Raw genomic sequence first — 16,817 nt, forward strand, 5'->3', positions numbered from 1 at the left:
TTCGCTTTAAATTTTCATTCGACTCTCGTACAAGGAGGTTACGTCAGGGGCTTGTTTCATTCTTGAAGCCCGAACCGAGGCTCTCTTCTTCGTCCTCATCTTGGGGGTAATTTGCACACAAAGTACCGAGGAGGTGTACGTTTGTGTACACGTAGACACAGGCGTGCACACGGTGCGTATTCAAAGATATTATGCTAACGTTCTTCTCTTCCATCCGATGTACTCATTTTAATAGTTATCGCGTGTCCGTGAATGATACATTTTTAGATTAATTTATCAGATTTATCATGTTGAACGAACAATTTTCGAAAATCAAAAGTCAAATAGTTTTGTTTAAAAAAGCAAATTAAATTTTTACATCTCTTAAAATGATAATAGTTACACGAAAGAAACAACGAGTAGGAAATATCACTCTAAAATTGTATTCTAAATAAAATAAATTCTAATAATTCTATCGCGAAGAAGAGATATCCATCAAAGACGGGGCCAATTAATCGTCGAGTTCAAAGACCTTTAATTCGAAAAAGATTTCCCGATTCTTAAGCTGTTTCCAATTTGAATATCAGCGCGCTAATAGGAAATTAGGTATGTCGCGTGTATACCCGGCTAACGAGCTTCGGCAGCCTCTACGGACCAAGAAGAAAGACTCTTTCTGGCAGATAATAAAAAACCTGTCACGTAGCGGCGGCTCCGTTGAGGACCACCGACTGAATCTGGAGGGTGGCAAGGAAGAAGGAAAAGAATACTAATTCATTATTCAATCTGGGTCGAGTGATTAGCATGCGCCGGTACCTGGCATCCTCCTCCTTGGCTCCTTCTAAATAATGTAAGGCGTATACCACCGCAAGAACGTGCTGGTACAGGCATTGTCGCGAAGAATCCCTGCCTCCCTTCTGACAATTTTGCGCAGTCTCAAGCACGCAATTTAAATAATTATGCACGCTGTTCTTGCGGTGGGTGTAATGCAAAAATTTCGCGACATAAAAATTAATATCAAATTTTTAAACTGGAAATATTTCTAACTACGTATCATTACAATTACCTTCATAATTTTCAAGATTTATCGAAAAATTAAAATATACAAAATATAAGAAGCACAAAAGGAAATGACGATCAAATTCCTCGAGTTAATTTGTTCTAACGTTAACGGCAAACTACGTTTCTGCAAGTTCTCTAGCGATACTTTACGCCGGTCTCACGGCACAATAGAAACCGGAAACTCGGGCGAACTTCGCGAATGTCTGGCGGCGTTAAATCAGCCTTCGTCAACGGGAAAAATCTCGGAAAGCTGAATTCCGTGGGGCAAGTTTCAACGAAGATAAAGCATTTTTAATACAATTAAGCGAGATTCTTCATGGTATCCGTTCTTCTTTCTATACCCATACCCGTCTCTGCCGCAAACAGCCATTCCGGTACCCTAGCGTCACCCCGAGCCTCGGTGGTCTCGCTTCGAGATCTGGATGTAAGAAGGGTTGTACTCAGTCTGCCTCCGGGGCATGTTAATGCACTCCAAGATCTTAGCACTTACACTCTGACACGCCTGTACTCGTCGTCGTCGTTCTACCGCCTGCTTTTCCATCCCAAGCCATTTTCTCTTTCTCTTAAACTACCCCCCGACCAAGTCTCCGCCGCCTCCAGAGGGCTTTCACGGACGACGCCTTAAATCCGGATCTTTGCCCTGTTCCCCTCTCCCTCTTGCCGGTTCTTATTCAGCCAGCTTCTGAATCTGGCGCCGTTGGTGCCACGATTTTCTTCGCTGGAACGCCCAGGAAGCAGGTTTTCAAAATCTACTGCCTCTGCGGTGGTGGCTGATAAAGCACGGTCGACAGGGCAGCCAAATATTTCAGGGTTTCTTATGGATTCTTATAGGATTAAACATTTTACGAAAAATGGTAATATAGTAAAAGTCCTTGGAGATAAAATTGACTAATTCTGTACGAGTCAAAATCTCGGCTTCGTTAAGTGGCCCGCTAAAAATTGAATCTTTTCAATGAAAATTCGCATGGTGAAAATTGAAGAAAGACGAAGGGGACGGCTGTTGCTCGCAGAAAGAAATCTTAATTAATGAAGCCATTGTTTCAACCGTGGAAACTCGACGAGAGGCGACAGCGACGAGGTTCGAGCGTGGCTTACCGGCGGACAGCGGTGGATGGGGCTCGTTTCATCGGTGGCTAGGGTGAAAAGGAAAAAAGGGCCGGTTTTTTTCAAGGACGATGGGCACACCGACCACCGACGGTGGTTCGTGCAAGGGCACACAAAGCTCTTGACGGATGGCCAGCCACCAGACTCCGCCGCAACCCTCACCGGTTACGAGTGACCACCTGTTGAGGGTCCTGCACGCACCTGTCTACGCACACATGGCCCATCCAGCTCGTTTCCCCACCCGTCTCCTCTGTCTGGATGATATTTCCATCCGTGATGACCGAAGAAACGGCCCGGAATAACGAGTGCCCACGCGTTGTGTCCACGATCCGTGAAGTCGCTTGGAAGACGGGCGATCAAACCGACGCGACAAGTGCGAAAACGACTATGATAATTGGTTGGCTAATTAACTAAATTACGGGGATAATTTCAGGGTATATATAATATATACAAGAAGTGAAATTGGGTGGTTGTAGGCTGTTTGTTCATTAGATAATGTAAACATTCTTTTTAATTACCAGTCGAATAATACGGTGGAATTTTATAATGTTTACCTACAGTTCTGTTTTTGCAATTTTTTATAATTTTTCAATAAATTTTGATAAGTTTTCTCTCTTCTGACAGAGTATTAATAATTTCAAATCGTTTGGAGAATAAATAAATTACCTTACATTAGGTGAAGTTTAAGGGATGTAATGCTTATAAAAATTACGATTAATTTAATTTATACTTGAAAATTACCATAATATCGACGCGATTGACCAAACAATGATCGACAGTCTGTCAATGAATTCCCTTCCTCTTTCCTCTTTTCACAAATTTCAAAAGCACGCAACCAAAATATCAGTTTGACGAAACGATAGAAGTGCATTTGGCAAGAGTGCAGCTGAAAACGGTCAGTGAACGCGGGTGGAAAAGTGCTCAGTGGTTTTTACTGGTCGAGCGCTCGTCAATCCACAGATAGAGGGTAGCGTTTTTATTTTTATTCCTTGTACTCTTTCCCGTCCCTTCGTTGGTCTCGTGGCCGAACCACAGAGGACGACGGGAACGCTTTATTTTCACCCCCGTCGCAGATCATTCCATTTGTTTCGCAGCATTGCATGGCTCGCGGCGACGAGCTTCCTCTCTTACCTTCTCTATTTACCTTCCCTCCACCGCACCCCTTTCAATGGTTGACATTGAACACCCCATGGCAGGTTCGACCGTTAGACGAATCGACCCATCGTTATCTCGATATATCCGCAGGTACGTTTAATACGATCCGGCGACGTATTTATTCTCCGTTGCGCACTTTCATTTTGATGAATGACGCGTTTGAACGCTTTCAGCGTTTCAGGATTAGCTTTCGGCAAAATCGGCTCGAATATTTGGAAAATTACAGATCTTTAGATTTTTATTACTTTTAGTAAAAGCATTGTAGAAACCATTATAGAAAGTTCACTGAAATATTTGTAACGTAAAGATCTTTCAATTTCACGTTTCTGAAGTTTGATGTATAATAAAGATAAGATAACGTCGATGAATAGGTTAAAAGGAGGAAAGTTGGTAATACCGACGTCGAGATCGATGCTTATTAGTAATCCAAGATCGTTTCAACCATTACGCATTAGGATTCCGAGATAACCCCCGAGATGCCATTTCCAACCCTCTATTCACGTTTCACCTTCTCCTTGACAATCCTTCGTCATCAGTCTCAAACGTCTTGTCGTCGCGTAAGATTGAACATTACGTTCGTCGAAGATGTAGGCACGTCCTCAAATTGCATTGGCTCGTGTCACCTGTTCAAATCTGTCCCTGACTTTATCATCCCTCACAAGACCTGGGTAAATTCCTCGTAAATTCATACTTGTTAGTCATTCAACCATTTTATATCCAACACCGTTTAAACGGTATCACTTCCTCATATTTTTTTATTTTCATTATAAAAAATTTCCTAATTATAAATTTTAATGGAATTCAAAGATCATCCACGAAGATAGTTTGAAAAAGGTCAATTTAGAAAAATATTGATACAATTTCATTCACCTCTGGCCGTCAACCCTTTCGTGAATCCGATATTCAGCGTATCCTCTGAGCAGAACAAACCAGCTAGCAATTTCTCCGTCGATCAATCTCTTTAAACAATCGATCAACGTCTAATTGCGATTCGGTCGAGGCGCACTCGAGGTCGCTTGAATTCGTCAAAGTGGTCAAAGCGGCATAAATTGGGATCGGAGGGTTGGCTGTCATTGACGGAAACGGTCGGCTGCATCGAAAGGCAATCGACGAAGGAAGTGGCACGAGTGGACCACCGGTCGACCGGCCGTGCTTTTTCAACTTCATCCTTCTAACGCTGGAAGAGATCGCCGTTTAAGAGGCGGCTCGCTAATGATAGTCCAACCCTTCAAGGACTCGACTGGCCGGCCTCTCGAAGTCAGCCTGCATCTGATGGTAACTTCAATCCGTTAATTGGTGTACAACTTTTTTACCATGCTTCTTCTCTTCCGCTTACTCTCGCTCCATAACCGGCCGTCCCCTCTCTGTCGCTCCCACCTATCCCAGGTGGGTGTTCTTTCGCTCTTTTGACACAAGAGGAAGGAAAAATTTTATTAAATTAGCCGACGACAGGCGACGTCGCTTGGCGGTTTCACAGAAAAAATATCCCTCTGCTCTGCGGCAATCTCTTTAACCCTCTATATTTTTCACCCTCTCCCGTCCGCTACAACCACCGCCCACTTTATCCCATTCGCCCTCTCTCGTTCTCGACATTCGTGCTTGAAAGAACTTCGAAAACTCGTTTAATCGCCACGGCGAGTAATTTTTTAAGCCTTCTCCGGCCGTTTCGCTCGCTGGTCAGCTCGAACGGCAAACGGAACGTTGCGACACGCCGCTTGAACCTCGCTCTTTGAGCGCGAAACGTTCAAGAGAAAGTAGATAATTTACGGGCTCTCTTAAAAAAGAAGGAACTGCCCGACGGGTATATTTTACAGAAATTAACAGACGTTCTGATAAATTTGAATGTCTGTGGGAACTGCGGTAATCAGCTACACGTCAAAGGCCGAACGTATGTGAGAAAAACATTTCACAGTAGACAGGGTGGAAAATTGGGAAATTGAAGATTGTATGATGTCCGTTTGCGACAGACCGTTACTGAAATGATTTCAAATAACATTTGTGGAGGTACGAAATGCTACTTGTGGCCTCTTTATCATGTCTGTGCTTCCGCAGTCATTCGTTAGAATATTTCATTAACTCTTTTGCTGAGTTTACTGCTACTAAATTAAATTTTATAAAATTTAATGATTAAAAATTATATTACTTTGTTTCTAAATCGTCAAAATTAGGATTTTGAGAATTCTTTCTATTCCTATATCGTCATTTTCCTTCGGAATGTCAACTTTGCTCGCTACTGTACATGTAAATCAGGTCAGTAATGCCAACGAAAATGGTAACAGAACATTGAAATCCTAGGTACGTGTTGGTTTGCGTGCAACAATAGGTTGGTAAGATGTACGATAACACCGATTCGTCTTTGTATAAACGTGCCAGCCGACATTTAATACCATAAACGTTGAATATTCCACCGAATGGACCTCGATATTGAATTGGCTCCTGCTTAATTGTAGCCGCGCTCCTCGCGAGGGTCCCATTCACTTGTAAACGACATTTGCATAATTTTTACATTGGACGTCGTGTAATCGATTTGAATACCGCCGGTGATATCCACTTCCTTCTTTAATCGATTCGTATCCGTGCTGATTCCGTCCCTCTTTACGTTGATTGTTTTAGTTAGAATTGCTAAGTAATCGTGCCGACGAGTGAAAATCGATGGCAGTAATGAATTGTGATACGTGAAATGTTTGAAATATTTTCATCCTCCTACATCTGATTCCTTTTTATAGATCATTTCAAAATTTTTAAATATTATTCTATGCATTTTACATTATTCATTTTTCTATTTAGATTTATACTTAAGTAGACACCATGAAAAATCAAACTCTGTTATATTAATATAATTTCTTGGACCAAGGAATTTAATTATAGAATATATTAATTTTCAGTGCCCTCTGTGTGTTACCGCTCTCAAACGCTTACATTAATCGCATGAAATTACGTTTTCAGTAAACATCACTTTGTTTGATTACGAGACTGGGATACATCGCATAGACATCAGCTCGATGCTTCAAACATCGATGGAATTACCGGTGAGTGATGAGTTTAACGGAAGGGATAGACGAGATGAGAGATCTGTTCTCCGTCTTCACCCTCACTTTTCCTTCTTCCTCAGCCTGATTCTCACCCTCTTCTATCATCTAGCGAAATCGTGTTTCGCTTCGTAGTTAAGAACGAACCGATGTTCACCTTGTCGTTAATATTATCGCGATATCCTCGATGTAACCGTGTCTCACGCTGTTTAAGCAACATAAAACTAACGATCAAATGATAGTATTTTTCACAGTCACAATGTGTTCAATTCCGTGCTCGTTATCTGGAAATCGAGGAACGTAAAAAGGAATGAAAGAGTGCCACGCAATCGTCGTACGTAACGTTTTATCAAAAATTGCATGAACCGTCAGAAACGAAAGGAGTTAACGAGAACCCTCGTAAATTCTATCATTCTAAATTATTCCTGCTCTATTTTGTAAATTTATATACACTGATGTAGGGTGAAATTTTTTGATTTTCACTCCTGGCCTTGGATCGACGATACAAGGGAATCATTTTACTTTTTAGTAATTTATTTTAGATGCTATAAGAAATAGAAAATGAAAGAAAATATCTTTAAAAGACTCCTGGAACGTTACGTCGTATTACAGACGTCTTGTTCCTAGCACCAGCCTTCATCTACATATGTTCTCGTCAGCTGCGCTTTGTTTCCAGAATAAGTAGCTCATTACGGATGCAAAACCGTCCATTCATATTCAAAATTTTATATCTCGCCCGCGTTTCCACAGCGGGGCTAATTTATTCGGATTCGATCCGTGCCGCGACAAATCCAACGACTCTGCTCTTCCCCCTCTCACCCTCTTCTTCGTTTCTATTTCGCCTTCGATCTTACCACTATTAATAATGTCTTCTTTTTTTTATTGCTCATCCCGTTCTGACTTGCAAATCAATCTTTACGACCGATGGAATCGATGCCAGCTGACGTGTCCCTGTGCGGAGGATTTTCTTTTGTACATCGATTTAATGAACCTTGCAATTATTATACAGAGTGGTTCAATAAAAATAGAATATTAAATTTTCATATAAATAATTTAATTAGAGAAATATCACTCTATGGTGAGATAGTTCTCGTCTTTAGTAGCGAAAGGGTTAAATATTGAAAAGTACGATTTTGTCTTTGTAGAAATTTCTACAAAGTCGTAAATATCATTTTATAAAATGCATTTAATCAACATACGTAAAATGCAAAACGTAGTACTGTTTGTAGAAACTGTGTCTTTTAATTTTAATCAAACGCCATCAAAAACAGCTTAAGAAAAATTATCCAAGGTGCACATCTGGCAAAGGTGACACAAAGAGAAAATGTGAATTTTATATCTCTCGATGCATAATATATACATACAATGCTAACTCGATCGTTCGACGCGGTGAACCGTATCCCAGGCATCGTATCGTGTTCTGCAGCTCGTTCGTTCATTCTCTCTCTCTCTCTCTCTCCGCGTCTCTTCGTCTCTCGTCGAAGAGATAATCATATTAACCGGGCTATAACTTGTCTATGCATAAGCATAATACCGTGGCGGCGTGGTCCTGGGATCCTGGCCAGGATACGGGGTATATTTTACGCGCTCTGCCCGGCCGCGCGCACACCCCCCCAGGACCAGCCAGAACTCGAACTCCACTCGTAGCCGGCTGGTTGAAGCTTTGCCTCAACGGCAGAAGGGCGAAAGCAGGGAGAAGTTGCAACGTACAACGTTAATCAGCCTAATTGAATTAAGCACGCGCGACTGTTGTAATTATGACTATTTATAATGATTCCATTCCGGCCCAAGCGTATCTGCCCTACGATTCGTCTCCCGCCAGCGACCGCCACCACCGGTGAATATTAGTTTACACGCGCGTGTACACGGATCGCATTTAACGCCGCCTCGCTTCCTTCCGAGCGTTTTAAGGACGCGTCTTCGTCTGAAAGAGGGTTCTTGACGATTGGTATTGATGTAACAATAATTTTTTCGGGGTTGGCCCAAGTGATCCCTAATTTTATTCAAAGTTATCTAAACTTGTAAATAGTAATACCTTAATTAAGAAAATAAAACCTAAAAGTTATTCCTCTATTTATTTTACTAAAATAGTTTCCAAAATTATTTCAGCAATTTTAGACAACAATAAATTAATATCTAATGAAAATATGAAACATTCTACGTCCGTTCAATGAAACAGCAGCAGGAAAAACACAAAATGTCAAAAGAATCCGAGCAAACGGTGTAACCTACTTATCTAATTCGCTCCCTCTTTAGCCATAAAGACGTCCCGGGTAAACGTAGCGTGATAATGAAAGCGGGTGTTTAGTCAGGATTTCCGGCCGAGTCGTTCTCTTTGCACCTTTCTCTTTTCGCCTTCCTATATTTCGCATCCTCCTCCCTAACCTCGTCTCTCTTCCTCCCGCGTACGGTATACACCAGCAGCACGCATCAGAAGTCGTACTTCATTAAGTCGGTAACACTTCTTCCAGCCGCGTTACTCATCCCTTTCAGGGATGGTCTCTATGAGAAAGCGAGATCGAGAGGGAGTAAGATTAATTGCATTCCGTCAAGAGAGGAGGCGTATTTTAAACGAAACCGCCGGTGCTCGCGCAGAGACGTCGAGGCGGGTGAAAGGAAGTAAAGGATAGGGATAGAAGAATAGAAGGAGAAGAGTGAAGCGACAAGCTCTAAAGAGGAGGAACGAGATGGAACCGTGAGGTGAGTGAGATTCCTACCACCGATGGAAGAAGAGGATTCCGGTTCGCGGCTGCAAAGAGAACCCCGTCGACGAGAGGGTGGAACGAGGTTTCAAGAGAGAGGAGACACCGCCTAAGGCCTTGTTGTATTTATCATATAATTACCATAATAGAGCCTCGAACCACCCGTCGCCACCTCCTGCTCCACCTCGGCCACCCCGTCGCCGCGCCGACCGACCACCTCGCCATCTACGCCCCGTTCTAACAGCCGCAACCGCAAATTGGAAACTCACGAATACATTTTCCCTTCGTTGCGCGTTCGTTCTTCGCCATCGAAATTGTTTGCCCGTAGAATGTTGCTCGCCCGGCCGGGAATAATGTTAACGGGTATCATCGGAATTGAAGGATTAACCCCTCCCTTTCGACCTATAGGCTTTTATCTAAACTTAGTAAAAACGTGAACAAACCATCGGAATGGAGAAGTAATTTTTTAAAAATTTCATTTCTGCAGAGAATTTCCCAGGCTAAAGCGGCAAGTGGTGAAAATTCGTGAAGCAGCCAGCCGCATCCTTTAGGGCACCATCGTGTCTCAGAATCCCGGGGGTTCGCGATGCATACGTTATTCGGGAAGAAACTTTTTGCGAGTGGCATTCCTTTTTTTCAGGCTGACGATATAGCGTCGAAGAGGACGAGGAGGACGATGACGCAACGACGACGACGGCGTCGGTGGATGGAGCAATTTATATCGATGGCTTATTCTCCCTGGCTGCGCGATCGCTCTCGAATCTATTTTCAAGGTCTATTTCGAGTCGTTTGTATCCTTTCCTCGCGATATTGGCTACGACATCGGGCTGAAGCACGACACGGCTCCGAAGATGGCTGCTTATGGTTCCCTCCTCCACTCGTTTCGTCTCGAGCAACCCCGCGACCACGCGGCCCGTGCAATATCTTCCTGATAGTTTCGTTGGTGATTTCTTTCAATGAAGACATTTTTCTTCCACTTTCTTACTGCTGCTCCATTAAGGCGCTGGAATATTTTGCGTTGAGAGCTTATTGGCACTCAGAAAGCTTTGAGTCGGGATTATTCCGCGGAAATATGAAAATGATTCTGTTTGGAGCTGAATGGAAACTTTAGAAGTCTTAAAAAGAATTGAAATGTGTGTTTTAATTTGATATTTAAAATGAGAAAAAGGCGTCAGAAATTTGTTGCTATCATAACGTTTCGTAATTAAAAAGTTAAAACATTTTTAATCAAAGTATTAGAAAATCTGAAAGACGAGTTTACTAAGATAGATTATTCATTGATCTATTCATACTCGCTTAATTTCGTCTAGCAGATCATACGAAGTAACTTTGAATCAGCCAACGGAAGGAGGAAAGAGGAAGGGAAAGAGAAAGATGGTGGATGGTTCTTAAAGAGGGGCCAAAGGTGGCTTCTCCGGTTTCTTCGCCAACCACGAATCACCACCTCGACCCCTTCCATTCACCCTCTTTTAGATCCCTGGGCCCCCTTTTCTGGTCACCGATGTGCAGCCCGCTGGAAAGATATTGCAGCTAAACACTCGGTTCTTTGATGCCGCCTCAAACCTCGCTCCCGTCCCTCTGAACCCCGCTAGATAATTAACGTTAAAGGTTAATCCCGCGAAGAACGATGGCCAGATAAAGACCGTGGGATCCATAAGAGAGAGGTTTAATAACAGGTTGGCTTTGCGCGAGGATTTTGCTGAAGCGTTCGTATAGCATGGTACGTCAGGCGTAACACGAGGTTAATGCGTTTTGCTAAAAATATTTTGATTTCTAATTTTCAAAAATCGTCTTATCTTTAATTTACATTGCAGGTGGATTCTATAACAGATGGAAGCTGTAATTTATGGGTAGAAAATTTTCTTACAATCATGTAACGTTTAAGATATTTATGGATCCTTAATTAAGGATACTTTGACAGAAAATAGAAAAAAATATTTTTTACGCATCATCAGTTCACCCCGAACGACATAAACCGTGTGTTTAAAACAAACAATATCGATGCCGATACCTGATCAAAATACCAATAACACGATTAATGATGCACTTTAGTAACAGTACATTTAATGAAAGCGCAATCACGAGAAGAGAAAAATTTGCAAGTTTTGGACGACCTTTACCGTCGTTTCGTCTACCTGAAAATCGTCCACGGGTCAGGGAAAATTGTCGACGGTGGAGGACGTGCGAGTCCGCGTAAAAACGTCTAAATTGCGCGTAAATAATTATATTTGCATATTCATTGAAAGGTAAATATTTAATACCGAGGCGGCTGAAAAGGGGCAGCGTGAAGTGTAACGTATACGCGGAAAGTGAGACGAGCAAGTGTCCGGGATATGGAAAGAGGTGGAAAACCGAGGAGACAGGGGTTGTATGGCTGGCCACCGGCAGCCGTGAGCAACGGAAAAAGGGGTTGAATATACATCGCGGCTCGACGGAAATTTTAGCTTAATTTTACTTAACTACACCGGGCTACCCGTGGGGCTCCGTTCCAGGGACAAGTGTTATTTTTGTAATTCTGAGCGGTGCTAATGGGAGAGCTCGGCTTAACTCCTGGCGACCAACAAAAGAGAGTGTTTACCGCGACCGACGAATACACAAATCCACTGGTGTACGACACCCGGGTTAACCGTGTTTTAAAACGATACCGTTCTAGCGGCCTTTGTTATTTGGTAAACTCGATCTACTGAAGTGACTTTTGATGATGTGTCCCGTGCAAGAGGAATTGATTCTGTTGGAAAATTTCTTTCTTTCGTGTGATATGACAGAAAAAAAGAATGTACGATCATTTTAATATAATTTGCTTTTGTATTAAAAACTGATCTTTGTGATTGTTACAATTATACTGAATGTCTGACAAAATATGGTGTTCAACTACTTAAGTTTTATTCACTGTCATATTTTTAAAATAATTTCAATAAAAGGAACCAATTATAATTTCATTAAAAACCTCAAACATAAAAATATCTGCCAATTATTCATAGAAAAAAAATTATTAGTGGAAGAAAATATAAATTCTCCTAAATTACTTCATCCCCGTACTTAAATTTTCCATCAAGGTGATCGTGGACTAACAGTGGGAAATAAAGGCATACCTCTACCCTTGTCTTCTAACGAATGAAGTACACGTTGCTTAAGAACACGTGAAAGGGACGCTGATGAGATTCGAAGGGAAAGTGTACAAGGCATCAAGCGTCGCAAGTTACAGAAGCTGGGACGCGTATCGAGCGTGAATATTACATCGATCAGGGTTTGACGATGATACAGAAGGTGGAGAGGAGAGGAGAGGAGATCGGACGTAGGGATGATGTCGCCTATTATCCGACGGAACACCTGAGCCCTCAGGTTGCCGGTTTCACGTCGCTCGTGCCTCTCAGATCGTTCGAGAGTGTATGAAAACCAGCACGCACTCCACCTCGGGCGGCGTCAGTATCGCGGCTAAATAATTACACGAGCTCCACGTATTATCCACCCCTAAATTATTCCCTGCTAACCACAAAAATAGCCCCTTGTCACCCCTATTTCTCTTCCCATGGTTTCCTGGTTTTCTCTCGCCTCCGAACCGGTGTCACCGGCCACGGTCATCGTCCGAACCGCATCGACAGTATATTTTACGCGGTTTCCGGCTGGTGATTTTTCTTTCGAAAATTTATATGTTTAACTTTTGCTAATGTAGAAACATTCGTTCCTGAAATTACTCTTTGAAATATTCTGTATTTTCTGTGGCTTAGAATTAATTTTAGACAAATTAAAATTTTATTATTAAATTAAACATTTTTCGGACTAAAAAATTTAATCTAATTTCTAAAATCGATTTCGTTAATTAAAAGGAAAATAGAACATAAATTTAATATTTCTCAATGTTATAGAAAACAATAGATCAACCTAGAATAATGACACATTACTGCGACGTTAGACTGGAATTACAGACGCATCAAAGTTGCATCAATAATCGTTAACGAAATTCACTGCACATCCGTCGGTGTTTTGAACTTTCTCCAATGGTATCACGCGACACAGGTGAATGTTAACGAATGTTTGCCTAGGGGAACGTGTTCTGTCCAAGCATGATGGACGCTTTCGAAAGCAGAAGTTCGGATAGAAGTAAGCCTCTGACGTCCAATGTTGGACCGCTGTTCGACAAAAGATGGATCATCCAATTCCCTATATACTTATCCGCTCTAAACAACAGATATCTCTTCATAATTTATCGCGGCAGTGACGTATGCGAAATTATTTCTTATTTACCCCGAAGAATACCAACGTACACTACGAAGAAATATCGATCTCTATTGAACTTCAGGTTGCCCATAAGTGATTTCATGTGTCATGCTGACAACGTTGGATTAATATTGATCAATTCGAAAGCAATACACACGTATACACGCACACGATCGAAAGGAAAGTTTAATCATAAAAATTGAACGTGAAAACGGACAGGTGACCACTAGCCACGATGAAAGATATATCACTCTTATCTCGTTATATTTTCGCGGCCTAAAATATTCACTAGCGAAAAAGTTTCGAAACAATCTCGATTTCGTCCTAAGAATTTCGCCTCCTCGATCAATATTTTATCAACTTTTCGTCACACTTTTATTGGATATTTATGTTGCGTATCAATAAAAAAGGATTAGTAGCTGCGGTCATTAGATAAACAAATAGCGGTAACAAGAGTCCTATGAAGAAAAAATAGCGAAGAAAAGCATCGACCTGACCATCAGCTACGATTCGATAAAAGATGGATGATCCGACATCGAGCGTACGGCCGATCGGTCTCCGGGCTGACGCTCTCGAAGATGAAATGCACCCTTGGCGACCTCGAAAGGGACCCTAACGCTCTGTATACCTCCTCCATGCCCCCCTATCGTTTTGCAAGGCAACGCCACTCGACTGAACAAGCATATTTACGAGAAGTACGCGTGCCCCGCTTCCGAAGCTACGATCATCCCTTGGATACGTTCGATTTCGAATACAAATTCCTCCATATGTAACTTCGAGAAACGGTTATTGGTTCAACTAAGGGTTATTAGGTCCGGTAGGTGAGCGGACCCTTTGCCTTGGTGACCAGCCACCTCACGTATGCCCATGAATTTCACGCACTGAATCATTTCCAATGCAAATGGCCTTCGGTTTATTTATGTTGAATATTAGAAGAAGCATGATGCTTCAATATGACTGAAGGGACCAATAGTGTAAGGGAGCGATTACATTTTTTTAATGAAATTTATTGAATATTAACCCTTTGGGGACGAAGCACTCTTAGCTTGCACAGAGTGTAATTAATTCAAAGTAAAAGAAATAATAATTTCAATAATAATCCTTCAAAGCATCTATTTTTCTGTCTACACTTATAATTGTGTTTTGTATCAAGAATATAGTGCACTATGTATGTATGGAATTATAAATTACTGTGACAATTACATTTGGACACACATTTGAATTTCTATCAATTTCTTAAATCTCCAACTGAGATCCACCAGTCTAATAATTTCTCGAACCAAGATACCATAAAAAGGAGAATAAAAATCATGAGTTACTTCTTCGTATAACAGCTCAATGATACGTTCCATTCGGAACGTAAGGAGATTTAACGAGTGTACTAGCCAAGGTGGTCGGTCTCGGAGATTTATACGAAGGGACAAGCGCGACAGAGTGAAAGAGGGCGCGATGGGTATCTGCTTTCCTCGCGGGGTTCCTCTACGATGGCCGCAGCCGTGCCGTAGAACAGCGGTACATTATTTCTTGATGTCAAATAAAGCAATTAGCATGTGCCTTGACCAGGGTCCACGGGTTCTAACCCGAGTAATCTCGCCAGGGTCCCCGGCGTGTGCGACATCTTCATCAGAGACGGACCCTCCCCTCCTTTCTATCCTGCCGCCCCTTTCCAGCTGCAAGATACTCTCTGCTCGCGTGACTATCCTACACCCCCAAGAGACGCAGGGTCGGAACGCTCGGGAACAAGAGAAAGAGGAGGGACCAGCACTACGGAGTGAAATTCCAGACGAGAAGGCGGTGTCCAGCCATTGCAGCCGCTTCCAAGGGAAATTTCACAAAGGCTGACCCGTTGCTAATGAATGTTATATAACCCTTTTAATGCTTTAAGCCTCTTAGATTTTTCAGAGAGCCCTCCACGCCACCTTCTTCATCCACCGTCCCGGCCCCGAGGACTCTTTTCCTCTCGCGGTGCAACAGAAGTGGCACGGCCGAGAAAGAGCGAAAGAGAAGTCTGGGGCGGTCGCCTCGGGGGTAGGTAATTATGTGGCGGACGTAAATTAAGCTTGTTTAGATTGGGATTTTTATTAAGGTCCTTTATGAAAGAGTGCCGCCACTAAATGGCGCCCCGAACACTTTAAACCCACCGCGTTCTTTTAAACGCTGCTTGAATAGGGAACGACAGCAGCTTGGATACCTCAGCTTTTTCCCTCTATCAAATTCGTGGAAGAATTTTAATTTCTCTTAATTATTATTGTATCGGATATTCTGAAGCTTTTTAATCTCTATAAAATTCATGTCAGAATTTTAATCTCTTTTTTTCTCATAAGGAATGTTAATAGCTTCGAGAAAGTGCTGAGCTTTTCTTCGACGATCCCAAGGAAATCGTAAGTAACGATCAGGAAGTGGATATATAAAAGCGAAGCAGAATGTACCCAGTAGCGTACACGGAAGAAATAACTAAGGGTTAGTTTAATCGTGCTTTAGGAGTCGTTTTAACCTCTCTGGTGTCCCCCATTCACCGGGGGTAAGAAAAGACTACTGTCAGTCGTATAATATCTGACTCAATTTTCTGGTGTAAGGTAAAAACTAAAATGCAATTAATTTATAAAACTCTAACGATGTAACTAATTACAATAAAAAGCATAAAAAATATTCATTGTAGTTTAAATTTATAATACCTGATGTTTACTTGGAATAAACTATTAAAAGGTCAAGAACTTTTCTATAAATAAAGTTGCAAAATTTTTTATAAATATCAAAGTTAAATCGTTAGAAAAATACTGTCCATCAGTATACCTTAAGCCATTCCTGTTTGAAGACATGTTAATTTTCGTCAGCTCTTAACGAGCGGCTATTGCAGTATAGCAAACAACTAACCGCCTACTCGCTAAGGTTTGTGTAGCAAAGTTTGGAAAGCAGTTCTCGCAGGTATAAACTGTTCGCTATATATTGCAAATACGCATGCCGTCGGAGCAACGGGCGGAGAACGAAGTTTCCGGTGGAAGTTTAATTCAACTGGGCGGCTAGCCGGGCGTAAACGCTGAATGATTTGTTGCAAATCGAAAGCGCTTCAGCGCACTTTTGCACACGAATCGGGAAACGCTATCTTAACTGTCTTGTCAAGCTAGAATCGATGCGTCGAACTGTACCGACGTGTTTTAGATCAAATTGCAAGAGAAATGATATAAACAGAAATTAGACAAACAAATGTCAAGTGTTAAGATGTTTCACTCCTATAATTATAAAAGCTGACTTTAGAAATAATTTTGATTACTTAGAAACTCTTCAAGAAATTGTATTATTACAACCGTGTACCTTTTCTCAAATTAAGGCAGACAAGTCGAAAATTTTTTAGAGGAACAAAAATAATTCATGATAATCAACGAACGCTAGAGCCATTATGTCGAATTCTGCGAGCACCTATTGGCCGCCATTGAGTATCGAAAATCGAGATTCAACGTTGATTCTCTTGGATAGCTTTCGCGACCGGGCAAAGCTAGGTATGCTCGCTCGCTCGCTCGTTCTGTCGATTAGGCTTTGCCGTCATTAAAAGTTTATAAAGAAGCAGAGCTAC

The 16,817-nt window shown here is 41.8% G+C and overlaps 1 protein-coding gene across 6 annotated transcripts in view; it reads right to left on the bottom strand.

Annotated features, from left to right (window-relative positions):
* The window catches only part of LOC117600475 (uncharacterized), a 259,355-nt gene that overhangs the window by 45,057 nt on the left and 197,481 nt on the right, over window positions 1-16,817 (bottom strand). The gene's annotated exons all lie outside the window — the stretch shown is intronic.

The sequence above is a fragment of the Osmia lignaria genome, chromosome 15 (genome assembly GCF_051020975.1).
Source record: "Osmia lignaria lignaria isolate PbOS001 chromosome 15, iyOsmLign1, whole genome shotgun sequence".
NCBI classification, from domain to species: domain Eukaryota; kingdom Metazoa; phylum Arthropoda; class Insecta; order Hymenoptera; family Megachilidae; genus Osmia; species Osmia lignaria.